We start from the raw sequence: 22,353 nt of genomic DNA, 5'->3' as shown, positions 1-22,353 counted from the left end.
CTGAATCTCTCTGACTTGCTCCCTTTGTTCTTCTCCCCTCCCCAAGCCTCACAGCACTTAAGCATTTATCTGTAATTTTATTTATTTGCACTGCTTTCTGTCTCCCCCACTCCAGACTGTGAGCCCATCGTGGGCAGGGATTGTCACTCTTTATTGCTGTATTGTACTTTCCCCAAGTGCTTAGTACAGTGCTGTGCGTGGATACAGTAAGCACTTAAAAAATGTGATTGAATGAATGAATGAATGAATGGAGTATTTACTGTTCATTACCCAAGATCATAGTTTTTTAACCATTTTTGAAATTGTCTCCCAGGGTTCTTTCTGAGGGTGGATACAAGCAAGTTGGGTTGGTCATAGTCCCTGTCCCATGTGGGGCTCACAGTCTTAATTCCCATTTAACAGAAGAGGCAACTGGGGCCCAGGGAAGTAAAATGACTTGCCCAAGGTCACACAGAAGACAAGTGGCAGGGTCAGAATTAGAACCCATGACCTCTGACTCCCAGGCTCATGGTCTCTTTCCAGGCCGCGATTCTTCCTCATTGGCTCATTTGTTGATGACGTTCAACCTGTCAGGAAACCTGCGAATTCAGGTAACATATGGTAACTTGTATTATCTAAATCTGATTACTGCATGTGAAAAATGGCCCTTTCTCTAGCATTTGGAAATCTGATTTGGCTAATTGTTTTAAAGATTGCTTTGGGTTTGTACGCCTGGAGAGATCTGTCTTTTTAGTCAATAGACAAAGCTTGGATCAGTGCCATGACCCCAAATGACAATCACTGGCCGGGCATCTGCAAGCAAGGCAAACCTAGAATTGAGATCATTCGATTTAATTATTGACCTTTCTTCCACCTTCTGGTTTCTTTCCATTGCCTGTGAAGACTTAATTTCCCAGATATTCCAGTTAGAAGCTTGGTACTCATTGTGGGCAGGGAATGGGTCTGTTTATTGTTATATTGCACTCTCCCAAGCGTTTAGTAAGGTGCTCTGCCCATAGTAAGCGCTCAATAAATACGATTGAATGAACGAATGGTTATTGAATGGGTATTGAATGGGAATGCATGGGTAGAGAAGCAGCAGGGACTAGTAGAAAGAGCCTGGATTTGGGAGTCAGAGGTCACGGGTTCTAATCCTGCTTCCGCCACTTGTCAGCTGTGTGATTTTAGGTGGGTCACTTCACTCTCTGGACCTCAGTTACCTCATCCATAAAATGGGTATTAAGATTGTGAGCCCCACGTGGGACAACCTGATTACCTTGTATCAGAGCACGGGTTTGGGAGTCAGAGGTCATGGGTTTTAATCCCAGCTCTGCCACTTGTCATCTGTCTGATTTTGGGCAAGTTGCTTAACTTCTCTGTGCCTCAGTTACCTCATCTGTAAAATGGGGATTAAGACTGTGAGCCCCAAGTGGGACAACCGGATAACCTTGTTTTTAGCCCAGTGCTTAGAATAGTGCTTGGCACATAGTAAGCGTTTTACAAATACCATCATTATTATATAACAGATACATTCCCTGCCCACAACTCAAGAACTCTTCTCATCCAGGATTCCCCATACCTCATCCCCTTTCCTTCTTCCACTACTTCTATCTATCACACCCAGACACATGAGAAGAACAGAGTCGGTAATCTAATGAAGGATCCCTCCAAATTTGAGTCCCTGTTGCCTGTCCCCATTGTCCATCATATTCCTTTGCCGACAACAAGAGTTTTGAAATTCACCAGTGCACTGATATGATCGGGTAACACATTAGAAGGTATCCCCACCTGCGGCTCATGGTGAAAAGATATCACGATTCTCTACCATCAGATGCACAAAGGATAAAAACATTTTATTTTTCTAGACTCAGACGTTGTAGCACCTTGATCAGTGAAACTCTTCTTAGGGGATGACAGTTTGATGAATCCGGGCTGTCTCTGATCAGAACACTCAAACATTTCCTTGTCTGGATAGCTTTCTTCCTTGGTAGATAAAATCAGTCACAACTGGAGTGACCTGGTTGACTTGGAGGCAGGAGCCAGACTTAGTATTGCAAGTGTTCTGTCTTTGTGGGCTCCCTTTTGACAGCATTGCTCTCTGAGGTTTCTGAGATAATAAAACAGTCTATCACACTACTGAAGGACAAGACATTTGCCCTATGGACCATGTGGAAGTGAGAGAGGGAATAATGGGACAGTTTTCCAGCTAAATGGATAATTCAGCCATACCACAGGCTTCACTGTAATCCAGGCTTGTAGATTTTGCCTAGGACAAATTACTTGTCTTTAAAAGCCTTGCCTACTATCACCTTGCTTTAAATTACTGTTCTTTAGATAGACTGTTCCCCTTTCAGGGTTGCACCTGGAGAGTTTCCAGTTCTTTACCAGTCTTGACTATGGGAGGGAGAGTCAAGCAGAGGCATTTCCATTCCTAGCTTGGGCAGTGGTTAGCGAGTGGAAGGCAATCTGCTACAAGTCAAAACTCAACCGTGCTGGGAAGCAGAAGCATGGGAGAGAGTTGAGGGTGGAGACTAAAGTTTACTGCATGGAAGGAAGCAATGGTAAACCACTTCTGTATTTTTACCAAGAAAACTCTACGGCTAATACACTACCAGAACGATTGCAGATGGAGGTGGAGGGTTCTGGGAGAGATGTATCCATGGCAACACTATGGGTCGGAGATGACTTGACGGCATAAGACAAGACAGAATGATGAAGAAGTAAACTATTATTAATGTCTACTTAGTGGACGGTATCGTTTTAACTTCCCTCAATTGAGGGTGGTTAGAATAAATGCTAATACTCTTTCTTATAATAATAATACTAATGATGGCATTTATTAAGTGCTTACTATGTGCAAAGCACTGTTCTAAGCACTGGGGAGGTTAGAAGGTGATCAGGTTGTCCCACATGTGGCTCACAGTCTTAATCCCCATTTTAGAGATGAGGGAACTGAGTCACAGAGAAGTTAAGTGACTTGCCCAAAATCACACAGCTGACAGTTGGTGGGGCCAGGATTTGAACCCCTGACCTCTGACTCCAAAGCCCAGGATCTTTTCACTGAGCCAAGCTCTCTCCATTTGCTACCTCCCAGCTAGCACACTTTGCTCCTCCCAAGTTATGCTTTTTATTTTGCCATGCTATGGCATTTCTTATATCCTCCCACTGCCTGTACCCTTCCCTCTGCCTGGATTGTTCTTCCTAAAACTTACCAGGAAACATTTCTGCCAATTTTCAAAACCCTCTTTAAAACCCACTTCCTCATAGAGGCATTCCCCAAGTATTTGACAACTCCCTCAGGTCATGTCACCCCAACTCCCACTCGTAGCATTAACACATGTATCAGTTTAGATACTCCATTTATGAACACATTTCCTACTTCCACATACTTGCCACTAACAGTTGTACCTATATTTCCCCTTTATAATAATAATGATGGCATTTATTAAGTGTTTACTATGTGCAAAGCACTTTTCTAAGCGCTGGGGAGGTAACAAGGTGATCAAGTTGTCCTATGGGAGGCTCACAGTCTCATCCCCATTTTACAGATGAGGTAACTGAGGCACAGAGAAGTGAAGTGACTTGCCCAAAGTCACACAGCTGACAATTGGTGGAGCCAGGATTTGAACCCATGACCTCTGACTCCAAAGCCCGTGTTCTTTCCACTGTGCCATGCTGCTTTTCAAAGAGGAGATACTAACTGCATTTCTATGTATTCCATTGGGTTTGGACAATCAGCATGAGGGCACAAACACAGAAAAAAATCAATCTTTATGTGTGCAGTGGGTGCATGGGACTGGGAGCCCTTCATCGCTCCTTTCCGTCACAGAGCCATGCTGAGGTGAAATGCACTGTACACCACATCTTCTGTGTGCACAAAAAATATATCACTCAATCAGTGATACTTATTGAGCACTTATTGTGTGTAGAGCACTGTACTTAGCACATGGGAAAGTGCAAATACAATAGAGTTGGTAGAGACACAAAGTTGGTAGAGACATAATCCCTGCACACAAGGAGCGTATCCATATCCATAGAATTGGGAAGCAGCTTGACATATTGGATAGAGCACGGTCCTGGGAGTTGGAAGGTTGTGAGTTCTAATTCTGGTTCTGCCACTTGTGTGATCTTGGGCAAATCACTTCTCTGTGCCTCAGTTTCCTCATATGTAAAATGGGATTGAGACTGTGAGTCCCACGTGGGACAGGGACCATTTCCAACCTGATTTGCTTGTATTCACCTCAGCACTTAATTCAGTGCCTGGAACACAGTAGGCACTTAATAAGTACTAGAATTATTATTATTATTCACTCATTCATTCAATCATATTTATTGAGCGCTTACTGTGTGCAGAGCACTGTACTAAGCACTTGGGAAGTACAAGTTGGCAACATAGTAGTAGTAGTAGTAGGAGAAACTTCTCAAGGGCAGAGGATATGTCTTTTCTAATAATGATGACATTTGTTGAGTGCTTACTCTGTGCAAAGCACTGTTGTAAGTGCTGGGGTAGATACAAGCTAATCAGGATGTCTCATTTAGGGCTCACAGACTTCATCCCCATTTTACAGATGAGGGAATGGAGGCCCAGAGAAGTTAAATGACTTGCCCAAAGTCGCAAAGCTGACAAGTGGCAGAAGTGGGATTAGAACTCATGACCTCTGACTCCCAAACCCAGGCTCTTTCCACTAAGCCACGCTGCTTCTCTCTATTGTACTCTCAAAAGTGGTTAATACAGGGCTCTGCAAAGAATTGATACTCAATCAATTAATGATATAAATGATGGCAATGCACTCTTGTTAATTCCTGAGATCCTTGTATTTCTGATTTCCCGATCAAAGCTAATTCTGACCCAACTCCAAAAGCCTTGGGAACAAGAGGAGCTAAGCGCTTAGTACAGTGCTCTGCACATGGTAAGAACTCCATAGATATGATTGAATGAAAGAGGAATGAGCTCATGTTAAAAGAGACAAGGGTACCAGCAGAAAAAATTCAATAAAAACTGAAGGTACAGCCCATCGCACTGACACTAATTAATCAATGACATTTATTGGGTATTTAATGTAAAAGCACTGTACTGCCCACTTGTGAGAGTTCAATAGGACTGGTAAACATAATTCCTGCCTACAAGGATCTTACAGTTTATATTACCTTTTATTGAGGTTAGTAGTATTCATTGCTCTAACTGAAAAAGGGAATGAAGCATTTGCCGATAAAAATCTCACTGGCCTGTAGTACTTCTGCAGCTTGGTAGATCATCCAATAAAACAGTTCTTCAATGGGGAATTTCCATTATTTCTCCCCATTGCCTGCCCATATAAAATGCTCTTGATTACTAATAAAATCATCAAAATTACCACTGTATATTTCTCCTTTTCTCCTTAGACTACAGACTTTGCAAATCTGATACTTAGATCCCCTTTTATTTCCATCCAAGCTGCTTCCACGTTGAACTAAGCACTTTTCAAATCTTGCCTCTTTTGTTGACCTCCCTTCCCATCTCTTCTTACACTAGATTTTTTTCTTCACTCTTCCATCCAGATAATTTTTCTTAAAAAATGTTCGGTCCATGTCGGCCCACACCTGAAGAACCTCAAGGGGTTGCCAGTCACCTCTGCATCAAACAGAAACTCTTTATCAATCAATCAATCTTCAATCACATCTATGGAGCACTTAATGTACTAAGCACTTGGGAGAGTACGCTATAACTGAGTTGATAGACACATTCCCTGCCCACAACGCGCTTACAGTGTTTATAAGTTTACCAGTTTGCCAGCCCCGCAGCTCTTAGGTAAATATCCAGAATTTATTTATTCCTTTTTATTAATGTCTGTCTCTCCCTTTAAGCTGTAAACTCGCTGTGGGCAGGGAACACGTCTACCAACTCTGTTGTGTTGTATTCTCCCGAGAACTTATTACATTGCTCTGCACGTAGTAAATTTTCAGCAAATCCCACTGATTTCTTGATTGACTGATCAATTCTTAGTGTATTTTTATGGGAATTTCTGGTTTAACAACAACAACAAAAGAAACCAGCTCTCGCTTCAGAGCACCAAGGTTCACACTTGTCCTTCATAAGTTCCCAACTGCCTCCTTCAGGGTCAAATTTTCCCAAACTGTCGCACTTCTGTGCACTTCTATTAAATATCTTCTTCCACATGTAACACATTCAGGAATGACCTTTGTAATAAACCACTTCAAATGAGAAATGTGTCTCCTATTGAAATTACTGCGCTATTATTTGTAACACTTCACTTCTTGGATTTTGAGATGTTTTAAGGGACTTCAAACGGTTTGGATCATCCTATCCTATTGGATTTCAAGAAATCAAGAGTACCCTGTCAAATAGAATGCAAATTGGGATTTTCCTTGTGGGAAAAGGCCGATATTTTGTCTGCCTCGTGGAAAGTGCACATGGGTGAAATCTCCTTGCTCCTTCCACTTCATAGGAATTTTAAATCAGCTAATCACAAATGCCTATTCCCCCAAAAGAGACTAGCCATAGGCTGTAGCACTAAATAATGTATCTTTTCCATGATGAATGCCAGAGGAAAATCCATAAACCCTGCTTCATCCTTATTTATTACAATTCCTCCCCCCTCATTTTTGTAAATAAACATTCCTAGTTTAGTCATTTTATTTCCTTCAATGAACAGCTTAACCTGCCCTCCATGACATTTGGTGAATGTCAGACAGAAATATGGTTTGTTCTCTCATCCTTTCACATTATTCTAGCAACAGCTTTGCCATGTAAATGCCCTGCTTCTTGTGTTCTGATTCTCCGCCTGATCTAGTTCTGTACCGCTTTGAGCATTCAGCATTGTTAGAAGGAAGGGCCTTACTGATCTGAGCAAAAAACCAAATAACTATTGAGAAGTTACAAGTACCCTCTCTTTATATAGCACCTTCCTTCCAAGAGCCCCAACACTTCAGACCTAATCCATAGCACCGCCCTAATCCATGTGAATAGGATTTTGTTTAGCAGCCACTGGTTTTGACTTTAGACAGTGGTTCTACTTTTCTTTCTCCAGAATGACTTCATCTCTCTGCCAGTTCCTGCCTCCGTGAGACTAAAGCGGGAGCTTTGGGAGCCCTGTGTTTTACTTTGGTGGTGTTCACAACTGTGATGCTTCACATTCTGATCTGGTTGCCCGGAGACTAAGAACAGGCCTCTTGTACTGATTCAGGTGGGCTATATCGAGTGGCAGTCACCCATTGATTCTACTCAGTGGTTTCAATTCTGATTTTCACACCAACAGATGTGAATTCTTCAGCATACAAGATTCTCCGCACTGCCCAGACCCATTTAACTGTGTACTGATTTGACAGTCTGTTAGTTATTAATAGAGTGAGACAAAGATACATCGGGGTCAAGATATTAACATGCCTAAGTATACATCCCACTTAGAGATCTGGCTAGAGAAAAAGCCTCTTATCTAGTTGGAAATGATGCTCTATCAAATGTTAAAAGAGATATTTCTCTGCAAGGGGAGTGACACGTTAGCTAGCTTCACCTTGACTTACCATCTTCCCATGCCTTCCTATAGACAAGAAATCCCTGGAAAGGAAGATCTCTTTTTTTGTCTTACTTGCTCTACCCCCATCCTTAAAGTGATGGTCCCTGATGCAGGAAAACACAGGAAGAAAAATGGGGTAAAGGAAGTCTAGACTGTTTATACTGAGGCCTCTTGTGTCCCAAAAGATACGCTCAGGGTATTACGAAGGCCTCTATGGACATTGATTCATGAAGCAGAATCAATCCTTTTTCAAGGCTGTGCAAATGATTTTGGATTTAGAGGGAATGGCCCTGCCATGAGCCTGAACAGATGTTGGGAAATTTAGCTGAGTATGTTTATTCATTCTAAGTATGTTTACAGATCTATTGTATGCTGTTTGCTCCATCGCATTTACCTTGGAATGCTTTGCAGGAGAGCCTGATTCTGACATACTTAAGCCAAGTTGCCACTGACTTTCCCAGGAATTCTGGCTGGGTGAGGAATGGGTAGAATTTAAAGCACTCAATCACTTTGATTCCTCCTACGTCACCTTGCTACTCTCCTATTACAACCCAGCCCACACACTTTGCTCTTCTAATGGTAACCTCTCACTTTACCTCTATTTTGTCTCTATTTCACCACAGATCTCTTGTCCCCATCCTGTCTCTGACCTGGAACGCCCTCCCTCAATCCAACAGACAATTACTCTCCACCGCTTCAAAGCCTCACTGAAGCCACATCTCCTCCAAAAGGCCTCCCCAGACTAAGTCCTCCTTTCCTCTTCTCCCCCACTCTTCTGCATCTCCCTCACTTGTTCCCTTCATTCATCTCCCGCTCCCAGTCCCCCAGCACTTACATGCAGTTCTGTAATTTTCTACTGAGCAGCATGGATTAGTGGAAAGAGCACGGGTTTGGGAGTGAGAGGTCATGGGTTCTAATCCTGGCTCCGCCACATGTCAGCTGTGTGACTTTGGGCAAGTCACTTCACTTCTTGGTACCTCAGTTACCTCATCTGCAAAATGGGGGTTAAGACTGTGAACCCCACGTGGGACAATCTGATTACCTTGTACCTACCCTAGCACTTAGAACCGTGCTTGGCACACAGTAAGCACTTAACAAATACCATTATTACTATTATTATTATTATGTCTATCTCCTGCTCTAGAGTGTAAGCTTACTGTGGGCAGGGAATACGTCTGTTAACTGTTGCATTTTAGTCTACCCAGAGCTTAATGGAGTGCTCTGCACACAACAGGCACTTAATACCATCATCATCATCAACAGTAAACACTCAATAGATACGATCGAATGACTGAATAGAAATGGGCTCTAGAAGACTTGGCACCAAATGGTTTGTAGCTGAAGGACTATAGCTCCACTACCCTCCAATTTCCCTTTTCATCTCCTTTCCAAAGAGGAACTATCTGTCAATATCAATTGCCTTCTTCACACCTGGGGAACTGTTAATGCCCTGTTAATTTCCCTTGTCTCTGCCCCCCTGCCTCTTTCCCCAAGCTTCAAACCTGGAAAGAACATGGGCCTGGGAATCAGAGGACCTGGGTTTTAATCCCAATTCTGCCACTTGCCCGCTGTGTGACCTTGGGCAAGTCATTTAACTTCTGTGTGACTCAAATTCCTCATCTGTAAAATGAGTATTCATTGCCTGTTCTCCCTCCTACTCAGAGCGGGTCCGACATATAAACGTGTATCTACCCCGGTGGTTCAAACAGTGCTTGACACATAGTAAGTGCTTACAGATATCATAATGAGGACGACAATGATAATAATTAATTGTTCCCAACAGTTACCTCCTGTCAGCAACATACAGGGGTTCCTATAAAAAGGGAAGGAAGCTGTCCATTGCCACAGTATAAATACCAATTCAAGAACAAAACAACATGACAATAGGTCTACAACAATGCAGTTCACTGGCTTGCCTTTACACTGGTTTAGGAACCAGTGGACTCAGAACAAAGACCACTGTCCCCTGGACCTCTCTCATTCCCTTCCAACACTCCTTCCCCCTCCACAGTTCCACCCTAAAGATGGGCATCTTCACCTCTGATATCAGTCTGGGTGGTGTGGGTGTTTCTGAGGTGTACCAGTATATTTTGGGTGTTTCTTGTTTGGGAGTCTGTGCAGTTCTTGCAAAAATGTCATGGTTGAACCGTTAGCATGTCCTTCTTGACCTGAATGTCTGGGAAATGTTTCCCTGCCCTTCAATATTACCAATATTGATAGTTTTCCTGGTGGTGATGGGATGATCTAGCCTTTGTTGGAGCCCTATTATCTCTTGTAACTACCCTGATCCTATCCTCTTTCTGTGTTTTATTGACTTTGGGGGGCTTCTAGTATCTGCCTTTTGTGTTACTGTCCCACCCCCATTCTACTACTTGCTCCAGTACTCCCCATACATACAATTTGAGCACCCCAACATCAGCCGCAGGACCCCTCAACCTCAATGCCCAGCTTTAATGATAATAATAATGATAATAAAGCAGTAAGGAGAGTAGGAAGTGGCAGGGGGCACTGAACACAGAAGCAGAAAGATCACCCTCTGAAGATGATGAGGGGGTCTTTGAAGTCCACTCCATAATCTAAACCACCAACAGTGTAAGGGTGACAGGTGGATAGTCAGGGAAGGTTATTTCAGTTCCAAAGTTCATAGCTTCCTCATGGCAACAAGCAGTTAGTGTCTAAGCATTCAGGGTCTGACAGAGACAGATTTGGGGAGGGTGGGAGGAGGAAGAGGGTCTTTGGGAATGGCAAGGGGGAGGCATTGCAGGCTTCTGCTTTCCAGACAGGGGCTATGGGCAGCTGGATGCAGAGCTCTGCCCACAGACCTCCAGCAGTGTCTTCCCTTTCTATCCCCTGTCAAACTGCCTGTTCTGAGCCTGACATTTATGCAAACTCAGTGCCAGACCTTGACCTAGTACAGTGCTCTGCACATAGTAAGCGCTCAATAAATACGATTGATTGATTGACCTCAGAACCCAAAATCAGAAGCAAAGAACTGCAAACTGTTATTGGGAAGAGAATTCAAGGGTCATTTCCAATCTTATGATTTCCATGAAGCATCCCTTCTGGGACTTTCTGAATAGCCAGTATTTCTCTTTTCAGAAGAACTTTTCTGACTGATCATAATCATCATAAAACAGTTTCATCCCTCATCTCCTACCTTGTCCATTTCAATTTCTTCTCTCTAACCTTCTCATGGCCAAAAGCTGCTTTCATTGGACTAGCCCACCACTCCAGCCTCTCCTCGTGATTCTGATTTCCAAAGCCTATTCAACTCAGGTAGTCTCCATTTAGCCATTAATTAGAAGCAACATGACATATTGGATAGACCACAGACCTGGGAGTCGGAAGGTCATGGGTTCTAATCCAGCTCTATCACTTGTCAGCTGTGTGACCTTGGGCAAGTCATCTCGCTTCTCTGTGCCTATATTACCTCATCTGTAAAATTGGGATTGAGATTGTGAGCCCCACGTGGGACAGGGACTGTGTCCTATTTGATTGCTTGTATCCACCCTGCACTTAGTACAGTGCCTGGCACATAGTAAGCATGTAACCAATATTATCATTATTGTTATTAACCATTCTGCCATGCTTTTTTCTCATATTTCCATTAATCTCTCACTCTTCACTCTTTTTTTTTTCTCTTCTGGTAATAGATATACTATGGTCTCACTCTCTATTTGCCTCTTTTGGTTAATCTGTTCTTCAAATTGTGCTTGTAAAGATTTTCAATGTGAGACCCCTCTGAAAGTCAGTAAGAAAATCAGAAGGGCAAAAGCATTTCATAATTTTTGAGGGTGTATTCTCTGTTTTCAGCACTACCTTATGCCATGTGAGCAATTTGAATTCCTTGAGTTTTTTGAGGAGCTGGACACCGGGTCTTTGTATTCAAGTGATAATGTAATGGAGTTGTGCTGTTTAACTCGTGTTGATTTTCTCCTAGAAGCCTGGTTTAAATGCCTCCAATGTTAATGTTTAAAAGTGTTTCGACCATTTCGGTTTTAAATTCAATGTGAGAAAAAGTTCAATCTTTTTGAAAGGCTGAAACCAGGGTCTTCATGGTTGCCTTTAAATTTAGGTCGTGACTCATAAACCTTATAAAAGGCCCTGTTTCGCCTGTCCTGTCTGACTTACTAGCCTTTCAGCCATCCACTAAACCTGAGTACCTGGACAGATAACTATCTCAGGACACTGCCCACTCAATGAATCTTCCCTTAGCTTTCAGGAATCATGAACCGAGTTTGGCAGAAATTTCCAGATCAGTAGAAGTGGCAAGTTTCTAAAAATCCCAAAATTAGACATCCCCTTCTTCCACAATCCAAATCTAATGCAATCTTTTTGACACAATCCAGCAGAGGGCAATAGGACTCAGAGGAAAATACTGACATCACTTCCATTTGGCAATTCCAACTTTCCTGAGGAGGAGGGTCGATGTTCAGCCTAGAAATATGAAGGAATTCTATTAAGCATATTATTTGCCTGAACCAAATGTTTCAAATGAATCTCAAAGGTGGTTTTTTTTATTCATAGCTTCTACCCATAAAATCCTTCCTCAACATTTATGTGGATGGGAAAGGGAGAGCTTGGCAGTGAAATAGAGCAGAATGCCTGTGCGGATGAACACAGGTTGTGAGTGTCCAGCTTCAAAGAGTTAGAAGACTTAGATTGTGAGTCCCATGTGGGACAAGGACAGAGTCCAACCTGATTATCTCATTTCTCACCCCAGTCCACACTTCACTCTGCTGCCCAGATCATTTTTTCTACAAAAACATTCAGCCATATTTTCCCCCTCCTCAAGAACCTCCAGTACTCACCCATCCACTTTTGCATCAAACAGAAACTCCTTACCATCTGCTTTGAAGAACTCAATTAATCACCTCGACCCCTCCTACCTTACCTTGCTGCTTTCCTGTTATATTCCAGCCCACACACTTCACTCCTCTAAATGCCAACCTACTCATTTTACCTTGATCTTGTCTACCTCACTGCAAACTTCTCACCATATCCTGCCTCTGGCCTGGAATGCCCTCCCTCTTTACAGCCAACAGACCATCACTTTCCCAAATTTCAAAGTCTTATGGAAGGCACATCTCCTTCAAGACATCTTCCCCAACTAGACTCTCATTTTCTCTTCTCCCACTCCCTTCTGCATCACCCTTGTACATGGATTAATGCCCTTTATTCACCCATCCCTCAGCCCCATAGCCCTTTTGCACATATCTATAATTTATTTATTTTTATTAATGTCTGTCTTCCTCCCAGACTGTAAGTTCACTGTGGGAAGGGAACATGCCTACCAAATATTGTACTCTCCCAAGGGTTTAACAGAGTGCTCTCCACACAGGAAGTGAGAAGCAACGTGACTTCATGGAAGAGCTTGTGCTTGGGAGTCAGAGTATGTGGGTTCTAAATCCGGCTCCGCCACTTGTCTGCTGTGTAACCTTGGGCAAGTCGCTTAACTTCTCTGTGCCTCAGTTACCCCATCTGTAAAGTGGAGATTAAAAGTGTGAGCTCATGTGGGACAACCTGATTACCCTGTATCTACCCCAGCACTTAGAATAGTGCTTGGCACATAGTAAGTGTTTAAGAAATAGCACAATCATCATTATTATTATTAATAAATATAGTGATTAATTGATTCATATGTGCCTGTGCATAGTAAATCCTTAACTACTTGCATTAAAAAAAGCAGAAGAAAATAGGAACCGTAGTGATGTCAGTAAGCACAATGATTAATTGATTCATATGTTCCTGGCATGTAGTGCGTGTCATGAGCCCCACCCGGGGATCACTGCCCTACAGTATCAGGGGCTCTACTTATGAGTGCTTAACCAGGGATTTGACTCCCTTTTTAATTTGGGTGCTCAAATGACATGTTCCAAAAAGTAAACCAAACACCACTGTTATAGTGGAAAGCTTTATTTTAGACTAAAATAGGGGTTAGGCACATATGCTTGCATGCACACACACATACACACACACGCACACACACACACACACCACTGCCCACCCCACAACACCTATCCAACTGATTTTCCCCAAGTCTTGTTGAAGATGATTCCATGTTAGAGGAGTTTCAAGGAGTCAGACTGCCCGTAGTTCGCTGTTATCCTGGTTCAAGTCTTCGGTGCTTGTTGGTGGCAGCCATAGATGTCTTAGTGCATGGCTTAAGTAGTTCCACACTGGGCAAAGAGGGACAGATATTTCCCCCTTTATCCATTGTTCTGGTGGGGGATGTTGCAGCTGGGGGGCTGCTCAAAATTGCTTGCTCTTTTCCGCTCATAAGCTCATTGCCAGGTAAACCACGTAGGAAGGCTACCGTACACCTGGGCTTATTCCCCCACGGGCATAGCCCCATCTGTCAGTCCTTTTCCTGCCCAGCAGAGCAATTGAGCCCCTCCTGCAGCCCTCTGGAAAACAATTTGGTTCCTCTCTTCAATATCCTCAGAAAGATAATACAGTTTCTCCTCTAAATCATCCTTTGTCCTCATTGCTCCCAGAGTCAAATAATAAATAATACACGATGGAGTCATCCTTTGACTTTGTTACTCCTGTGGTCAAATAATACAAGATGGTGTTACTCTTGCTGACCAACATAAGTGCTTAACTAGTTGTGTTAAAAAAAGGGGAGAATAATAATAATGGCATTTGTTAAGCACTTACTATGTGCAGAACACTGTTCTAAGCGCTGAGGGGGAATACAAGGTGATCAAGTTGCCCCATGTGGGGCTCACAGTCTTAATCCCCATTTTACAGATGAGGTAACTGAGGCTCAGAGAAGTTAAGTGCCTTGCCCAAGGTCACACAGCAGACATGTGGCAGAGTCAGGATTTGAACACATGACCTCTGATTCCAAAGCCCATGCTCTTTCCACTGAGTAGGAACCCTGTTGATGTCCCTGTCACTCAAAGTCAGTCTGGACTGAGTAGAAATCACTGTTAAAAGACACAAGGACTGGGGACCTGTTTGTTTTGATTAAAAAATTGCCAAAGGTGACTCTGTAGCAGTACCATCAGAATAAAGGAAGTGAACGCCTGCATCAACTTAAGCAGCCCTTCTCATCTGGGACAGTACAGGATACAACAGGTGAAGGCCAGAGAAATCATCAATTAGGAAGCCACAATACATAGACACTACCATCAACACTGCTTGTTGATGAGGGTCTTGCAGATACTAAGAAGTATGAAGCCAACCTTCAATAAAAAAGAAGGAATGAAGCATCTGTTACCCATAGCAACAATGATGAGCAATTATACTTTGGGTCAAGCAGTATACAGCAGAGCCAGGAATGGAGGTGTTGGATGCAGCAATGCTAGTGGATTGCCAGGTTACCTTTTATCCAAGCAGTCGACCCGTCACATCCATTAGGAATTAAAACATGTTGAAATAACAGGAGTGCAGGAATCTTTCTTTGGTGAGTTTGAAAAATGACAGCAAAGTGAGGGAAGAACCTGATTAGTCACTTTTGCCAAACCAGCCGTCTGCATATGATGCACACAATACACCAAAACAAAACGGATGTCAAAGAGCCTGGAAAACTTTGAACGGAATTATCTAGAGCAAGGTTGATAGTGTGCTGACAGACCAAAAAAGAATCTTCTCTGGAGCTTTGCCATTACCCCAAAACATCATTTGGCTGGGTTCAAACAATCAGTTGTCGAAACTGAAGTTAAAAATCCCTCCTGCCCAAGAAGGAAAAATTTAAAGCTTTTAGAAGCCAATAAAGAAGGGCTAATTTAGCAAGAAATGTTTGCAAGGAAATTATCCACATTGTGCCTCAATTACACTCCACTGGGAAATGGATAAAATGATGAGGCATTTCCTTTGAAAATGGTCTCACCAGAAAATAAGGTAAAAGATAAAGTAGCACCAACATACTGACAAACATACAACATACAAACATCAAGGAGAAGACTGAAAATGCTTGTGTGAAGGACATGCTTAAAACATGAATCAATCAATCCATTTATTGAGCACTTTGTGCAGAGCTTGAGAGAGTACAGTACAACAGATTTAGCAGTTAGGTTCCCTGCCCATAACAAGTTTAGAGTCTAGAGAAGGAAGAAATTGATGCACGATACAGGATGCTTTGAAAGGTTATTTAGAAGATAATTAAAAACAAACTAGGAAAACTTCAGAGAAAAGTGGTCAAGAGAGTCTAAAGAAATGCAAGACAGAAACAGAGTATCCAGGTCTGAGAGATGAAAATAGAGAGAAGATATCAAAGGGAATCAAGATGGACAAAACGTGCAGAATCCCTCAATGAACTTTACTCCAGTTCTAATGAAAGTAAGGCACATTCATCCAAGGGTAAATTCTGAATAAATCCTAAATGCAATTTCCAGTGGAGCTGAATACTTCCATTACAATATGCAATGTAGGAAATGTACAGGCTGGATTACCAAATGGCAGACTATCTCAAATCAAATCAATTCCTCTAATTAAGGTGCTGGCACAGTGCTTCAATGAACACATTATAAATAAGCAGAGTCCAGCTTCAGGAAATAGAGGAAGGACAAAGCGTTTGGTAAAGCCAGATTTTGGGAATGATTTTTCAAGAGTCAGTGATTTATGGTTGTTCCATATGCATGGTGCTCAGGTCAACAATGCAATTAACATAAAACTCTCTTATACTCCAACATACTTCTGTAGTTAAAGTTTTTTGTTTGTTTTTTTAATGGAATTTGTTAAATGCTTACTATTTGCCAGGCACTTACAAAACCCTGGGATAGATACAAGATGATCAATTTGGACACAGTCCATATTCCACATGGGATTCACAGTCCCAATTTCCCCTTTTTACAGACGAGGTAACTGGGGCACAGAGAAGTAGAGTGACTTGACTAAGGACACACAGCCAACAAGCAGGGGAGCCGGGATGGGAACCAGGTCCTCTGACTCTCGGGCCCATGCTCTTTCCACTACACCGGGCCCATGCTCTTTCCACTACACCAAGCTGCTTGTGACCACCTCTGGACTCGTTAACCTGGTGATCATTCATTAGCCAGGATGATTCCATGGTGATCCATCAGAAGCTCTCCTCCAGAACAGCAATCCAGGCTTCCCTGATGTATTCCTCATCGTGTCAGTCACTTCAGCTGGTTGAAGGAGAAGAGGAAAGGACAGGAGAAAAGTCAATTAACTGGATCCGAGATGGTAAATTCACTTAGATGTAAGGGGCAAGGATGCTTAGATCATACAGGAACCGGTTTAAGACAGGGAAGAGAATATATTCCTCAATTGAGATGTGGAGATCTGGTGCTTATACCTCCTGGAAAACCCAACAAAATAAATCCTAAATTATCATCTATTGACCCCCTGTCCTACAAATTTGATCTTTCTCAGTTTCAGTCTAAACTCCATATAGTACCACCTCAAATTATTTTCTAGTCAAGAGCAAGTCAGATTTTACCCAGGGTGCTAAACTCATCTCATTCCTCCATCTGTCAGGGAAGTTCAAGAGTGTGAAATCCTAGGGAGCTCACTGCCCTCTCTCAGGATCGTGCCTGGAGAGTTTCCAGTACTCTACCAGTCTCAGCTATAGGAGAGAGAGTCAAGCAGAGGCCTGCCCAATCCATTCCTAGCTTGGGCAATGGCTAATGAGTGGAAGGCAATCTGCTACAAGTCAGAATTCACCTGTGCTGAGCAGCAGTGGAATGAGAAAGAGTCAAGGGTGGAGACTCAAGTTTTCTGCTCAGTAGAAGGCAATGGTTAACCACTTCCGTATTTTTACCAAGAAAACTCTGTGGATACACTATCAGAATGATTACAGATGGAGGATGGGGCATTCTGGGAGAGATGTGTCCATGGAGTCGCTAAGGGTTAGAGACAACTCAATAGCATAAGATGAGAGATGATAGCTCACATTTACAAGGAAGTATTAATTTTTAATCCATTGGAATTTTCAGAGAACTCAACAAAACTGAAACTGAAGCAGGGATTAGCAATTCCACAAAAGTAGTCATGATGGTCAGCAGACAAAATTGGGTAAATATACCCATAAAACAAGCAATCAATCAGTCATATTTATTGGGCACTTACTGTATGCAGAGCACTGTACCAAGTGCTTGGGAGAGTACAATATAAAACTACATTCTATGCCCACAACGAGCTTGCAGTCCAGAGGAGAACCCTCTATATCCTATAGAGCAAGAGGAGAAACCACTTTCAACTGGATATAGTTACTATTCCACAAACCCAATTGGGAAGAGGGAATTGCCCTGGGAGTGAACGATGGACTCATATTCTTTATGCTAATGTTTTTATAAATAATTATAGTATTTGTTAAACCCTCACTTTGTGCCCAGCACTGTTCTAAGCACTGGGGCAGATACATGGTAATCAGGTTGTCCCAGGTGGGGCTCAGTCTTAATCCCTATTTTACAGATGAGGTAATTGAAGCAAAGAGAAGTTAAGTGACTTGCCTAAAGTCACACAGCTGCTAAATGATGGAGCCAGGATTAGAACCCACAACCTTTGCCTCCCAAGCCAGTGGTCTTTCCACTAAGCCACACTGCTTCTCCTTACTGCTTGTTATATTTACAAACAGTGCAATCATACAAAGACTAGAAATCAATCTATTGAAAAAAAACAATGGATAAGCATTAAATATCTCCTGGAGGAATCCAGGCATGTAAAAGGAGGTGGAAAGGGTTTTTTTTTTTTTTTTTTAAAGAAAATGCCCTCTCCCTCAGCTAGGCAGACCCAACCCCTTCCACGAATATTGAACTGCGGAAGGAAAGCATCATGGATCAGTCTCGGTGACATCAGAATCTCACTGATTCACAAAGGAATATCTATGAGAATAAAAAGGAAGCTTTCTAACTTCACTACTTTGCCTCAATGAAATATGGATCAGAAATTTTATCAGCAGTAAACACTGAGGAAGATGCACAGTTATAACTAAAAGGACAATGAACACGCGTGTGTGTGAAATGTGCCTTGGTACAAGCTGTAAAGGGAGCAAAATTAAAATAGGACAATCATTTAGCTTGTAGGCCGGCTAGCAGATGCATCTTAGGTCTAACAGATTGGTACCCCATAAACAGACATCACCCTCCCTGCACACCAGGGATTCACTGAGTAGATCCAAACACATGACATTTTGCTGTGACATAGGACATTGGGGATGGAACAGAAGAGTATGTTGGTCACTTGTGCGATGAAGAAACTCATGAAAATGAATCAGATAAAAGTACCACAGGAACGGAATTAAAAAGTCCTGAAGATATTTTCATCCATCACACATCATTAGGCAACGGAGCCATCCAGCAGGCCCCAAATGTTGCCCTGTAACAAAATGTCTAAGAACAACAAACTAGATAGGAAGACTATCTAAAGCTTTTTTTCCAGAAGCCTTAATGAGGGCCACGACATTCTATTATGCAGACAGAAAAAGAATATCAAACATTTAGTAAGACTTTTAAAATTAAAGGAAGTCCATATGGATGCATAATAATCATGCCATGTATATTATTTGCACACATCTCCAAAACGTTTTACATATAAAAGTTTAATCAAGAAATGTGTTTAATATTATTTTTATTGCAAGCAATTAAACAAAACAATTACTCCTCGATAACTTTCAAGCGCTCGAGTCCATGGAATCCTAACTAAGCAGTCAGAGTATCACTGCGTTGTTTTATGAGGCCATAATTCTGCTCCCAAGTGGATAAACAAGGAGGCCGAAGGACAAGTGCACTACCCTGATGAGGGATAAAAATGATTTCCTCATAAAACAGCGCTGAGCAGCCTTTCTTGCCATTATGTTGCAAGGATTGCTGCAATTGGTATGGCAGGTAATTGGGGACATAGATTACTGTTGTTTCTGAGGAAAGTCATAGAGGCTTCGATTCAAAGTAGATTATATGCAAGGAGAGGACAATAGAGTCAACTCTAGTCTGGTTCAGATTGCTCCAGATAACCCACGACTTTTCTTGGTTGTGGAGAGTGGAAACTCACCCTAACTCACTGCCACTCTGTTGCTTCTGAATATGGTACTGTCAGAGCCTTCCATAGTACAATAAATGTTGAGTTTATGACACCTTATTAGCTAGAAACGCTGGCAACTACCAGTTCTGATCTCTGCTAGTAGCTGATTAATAATAATTGTGGTGTTGGTTAGAGTGCTTACTATGTGCCAAGCACTGTACTAAATGCTGGGGTAGATACAAGATAATCAGGTCCTACCTAGGGATCACACTGTAAGTAGGAGGAAGAACAGGCATGGAATCACCATTTTTCAGATGAGGAAACTGAGTAAACTGTGGTATTTGTTAAGCACTTACTACGTGCCAGGCACTATACAAGGGCTAGGGTGAATACCAGCAAATTTGGTTGGAAACAGTGCCGTCCCATATGGCGTTCACAGTCTTCATCCCCATTTTACAGATGAGGGAACAGAGGCACATAGCTCAGTGGAAAGAGCACGGGCTTTGGAGTCAGACGTCATGGGTTCAAATCCCCGCTCCTCCAATTGTCAGCTGTGTGACTTTGGGCAAGTCACTTAACTTCTCTGGGCCTCAGTTACCTCACCTGTAAAATGGGGATTAAGACTGCGAGCGCCCCCGTGGGACAACCTGATCACCTTGTAACCTCCCCAGCACTTAGAACAGTGCTTTGCACATAGTAAATGCTTAATAAATGTCATTAAAAAAAAAGTGGCAGATCTGGGGTTAGAACCTAGGTCCTTCTGGATCACAGGCCTGTACTCTCTCCTTTAGGCCTTGCTATTTCTCCAAGGCCAGAGAAGTTAAGCGACTTTCCCAAGGTCATATGGCAGTTACAGGGCAGATCTGGAATTAGAACTCAGGTTCTTTGTCTCCCAGGCCTGTGCTATTTCCACTAGGCCACACCATTTCTCTGATTCCTTGTGAGAAGGAGGAGAATTTGCAGGCAACTGGGTATTAGGGGTTTTAAGTCTTCCTGGAGCAAGGCGGGGCTGGGAAAGTCAAGGAGGGTGTGTAGGTACCCTGGAGACTTTAAGAGCTTAGTACAGTGCTCTGCACATAATAAGCGCTCAATAAATACAATTGAATGAATGAATGCTAAGAGGGCATTCTTAGACAAGGAAACCAGGCAAGCAGTAAGTTGTCTGCTCGCCCGATCAGCAAACCATCTTCCCTCAAACAATAGCTTCTGAATTGGTGATGAAACACCGCTAAACTGTAAGCTCCTCGAGGGCCGGGATTCTGTCTACTCACTCTATTGTAAGTATTTAGAACGGGGCTCTGCATAGAGTAAATGGTCAATCAGTGCTGTTGCTTCATTGATTGATATTATTTCCAGAGAGTTTGTTCACCTTAAATAACAGTCTAGCTAGGGTTCAACAAATCCTTTGCCCACTTAGGTTCGCTCCTTACAATCGTGCCTGGGACTAGCAGTTTACAGATTGGTACTGTAGAGAAACAACATGACTCAGTGAAAAGAGTGCAGGTTTGTGAGTCAGAAGTCATGGGGTCAAATTCCGGCTCAGCCACTTGTCAGCTGTGTGACTTGGCAAGACATTTAACTTCCCTGTGCCTCAGTTACCTCATCTGTAAAATGGGGATTAAGACTGTGAGCCCCACATGGGACAACCTGATCACCTTGTATCCCTCCAGTGCTTAGAACAGTACTTCACACATAGTAAGTGCTTAACAAATACCATTATTATTATTATTATTATTACTAGCAGTTTTAGATTGTGAGCCCCACGGTGGGCAAGGAATGTGTCCAACCTGATTATCTTATATCTATCCCAGCACTTAAGACAGTGCTTGATACATGGTAAATGCTTATCATATACCATAATTATTATTATTGTAATGTTGGAGAGATAAATTTGACAAGACTTTGTGACCTATTAAATATGAAGGTTGAAAGAGAGGAAGGAGTCAGGGTAAGTGCCAAGATTGGAAGGTTAAGAAGTGGGAAGGATGGTGGTTTTCTTAAAGGTGATGGTAAAGTTAAGTGGGATTGTAATAATAATGATAATAATAATGATGGTATTTGTTAAGCACTTACTATGTGCAAAGCCCTGTTCTAAGCTCTGGGGGGATAAAAGATGATCAGATTGTCCCACGTGGGGCTCACAATGTTAATCCCGATTTTACAGATGAGATAACTGAGGCACAGAGAAGTTAAGTGACTTGCCCAAAGTCACACAGCTGATAAGTGTTAGAGCTTGGATTAGAATCCTTGACCTCTGATTCCCAAGCCTGTGCCCCTTCCATTAAGCCATGCTGCTTCTCTGGTAAAGTTGTGCTTTCCAAGCGATTAGTACAGTGCTCTGCACATATTAAGGGCTCAATAAATATGACTGAATTAATGAATGAATGAATGGAGAAGAGGATTTTTGAGGGAAGATGAGGAATTCAATTTTGGACATATTGAACTTGATATGTTGGAACTACATCCATACAGAGAGGGAGGAGGAAATGCAATATTGTAAGGGAGGGGTAGGGCCTGAGGAGGTAGATTTGACAGTCATCTGAATAGATGTGGTAGTTGAAGCTGTGGGAGTGTATGAGATGTCCAAGGAAGTGAGTGTAGATTGAGAAGAGATGGAGACTCAGAACGGTGCTCTGAGGGTTAGCCCCAATTAAGGAGTGGAAGTCGGTGAAAGCGACTGGGCCAAAGAGGTAGGAGAAGATACTGGAAAGTACTGTATCAGGTTATTAATGATAGTAGAAGTAATAATATTTATTAGGCAGTTAGTATGTACTGAGCCTTGGGAAAGAATATCCAGGTGGGGAATTGGATGTGATTCTTTTTTCTCCAGGAGTAGTGGAGGGCTACGGTTTGAAAATTCAAAGGAGAGGGGACAGGCGACAAATCAATAGAAGAGATGAAGCAAAACACTAAGACAAAAAGAAAGCTCAGT

General features: G+C 42.4%; 1 non-coding gene across 1 annotated transcript; it reads left to right on the top strand.

Moving 5' to 3' along the window:
• The first annotated feature begins 16,978 nt into the window (after positions 1 to 16,978).
• LOC119929166 lies at positions 16,979 to 17,116 on the top strand. Its single transcript, XR_005451304.1, has one exon. It is a non-coding gene; the product is annotated as a small nucleolar RNA SNORA7 (small nucleolar RNA).
• Positions 17,117 to 22,353: the final 5,237 nt, after the last annotated feature.

Source organism: Tachyglossus aculeatus, chromosome 5, assembly GCF_015852505.1.
Source record: "Tachyglossus aculeatus isolate mTacAcu1 chromosome 5, mTacAcu1.pri, whole genome shotgun sequence".
NCBI lineage: Eukaryota > Metazoa > Chordata > Mammalia > Monotremata > Tachyglossidae > Tachyglossus > Tachyglossus aculeatus.
The sequence above is the reverse complement of the archived record's forward strand: the minus strand, read 5'-3'. Positions and strand labels throughout refer to the sequence as shown.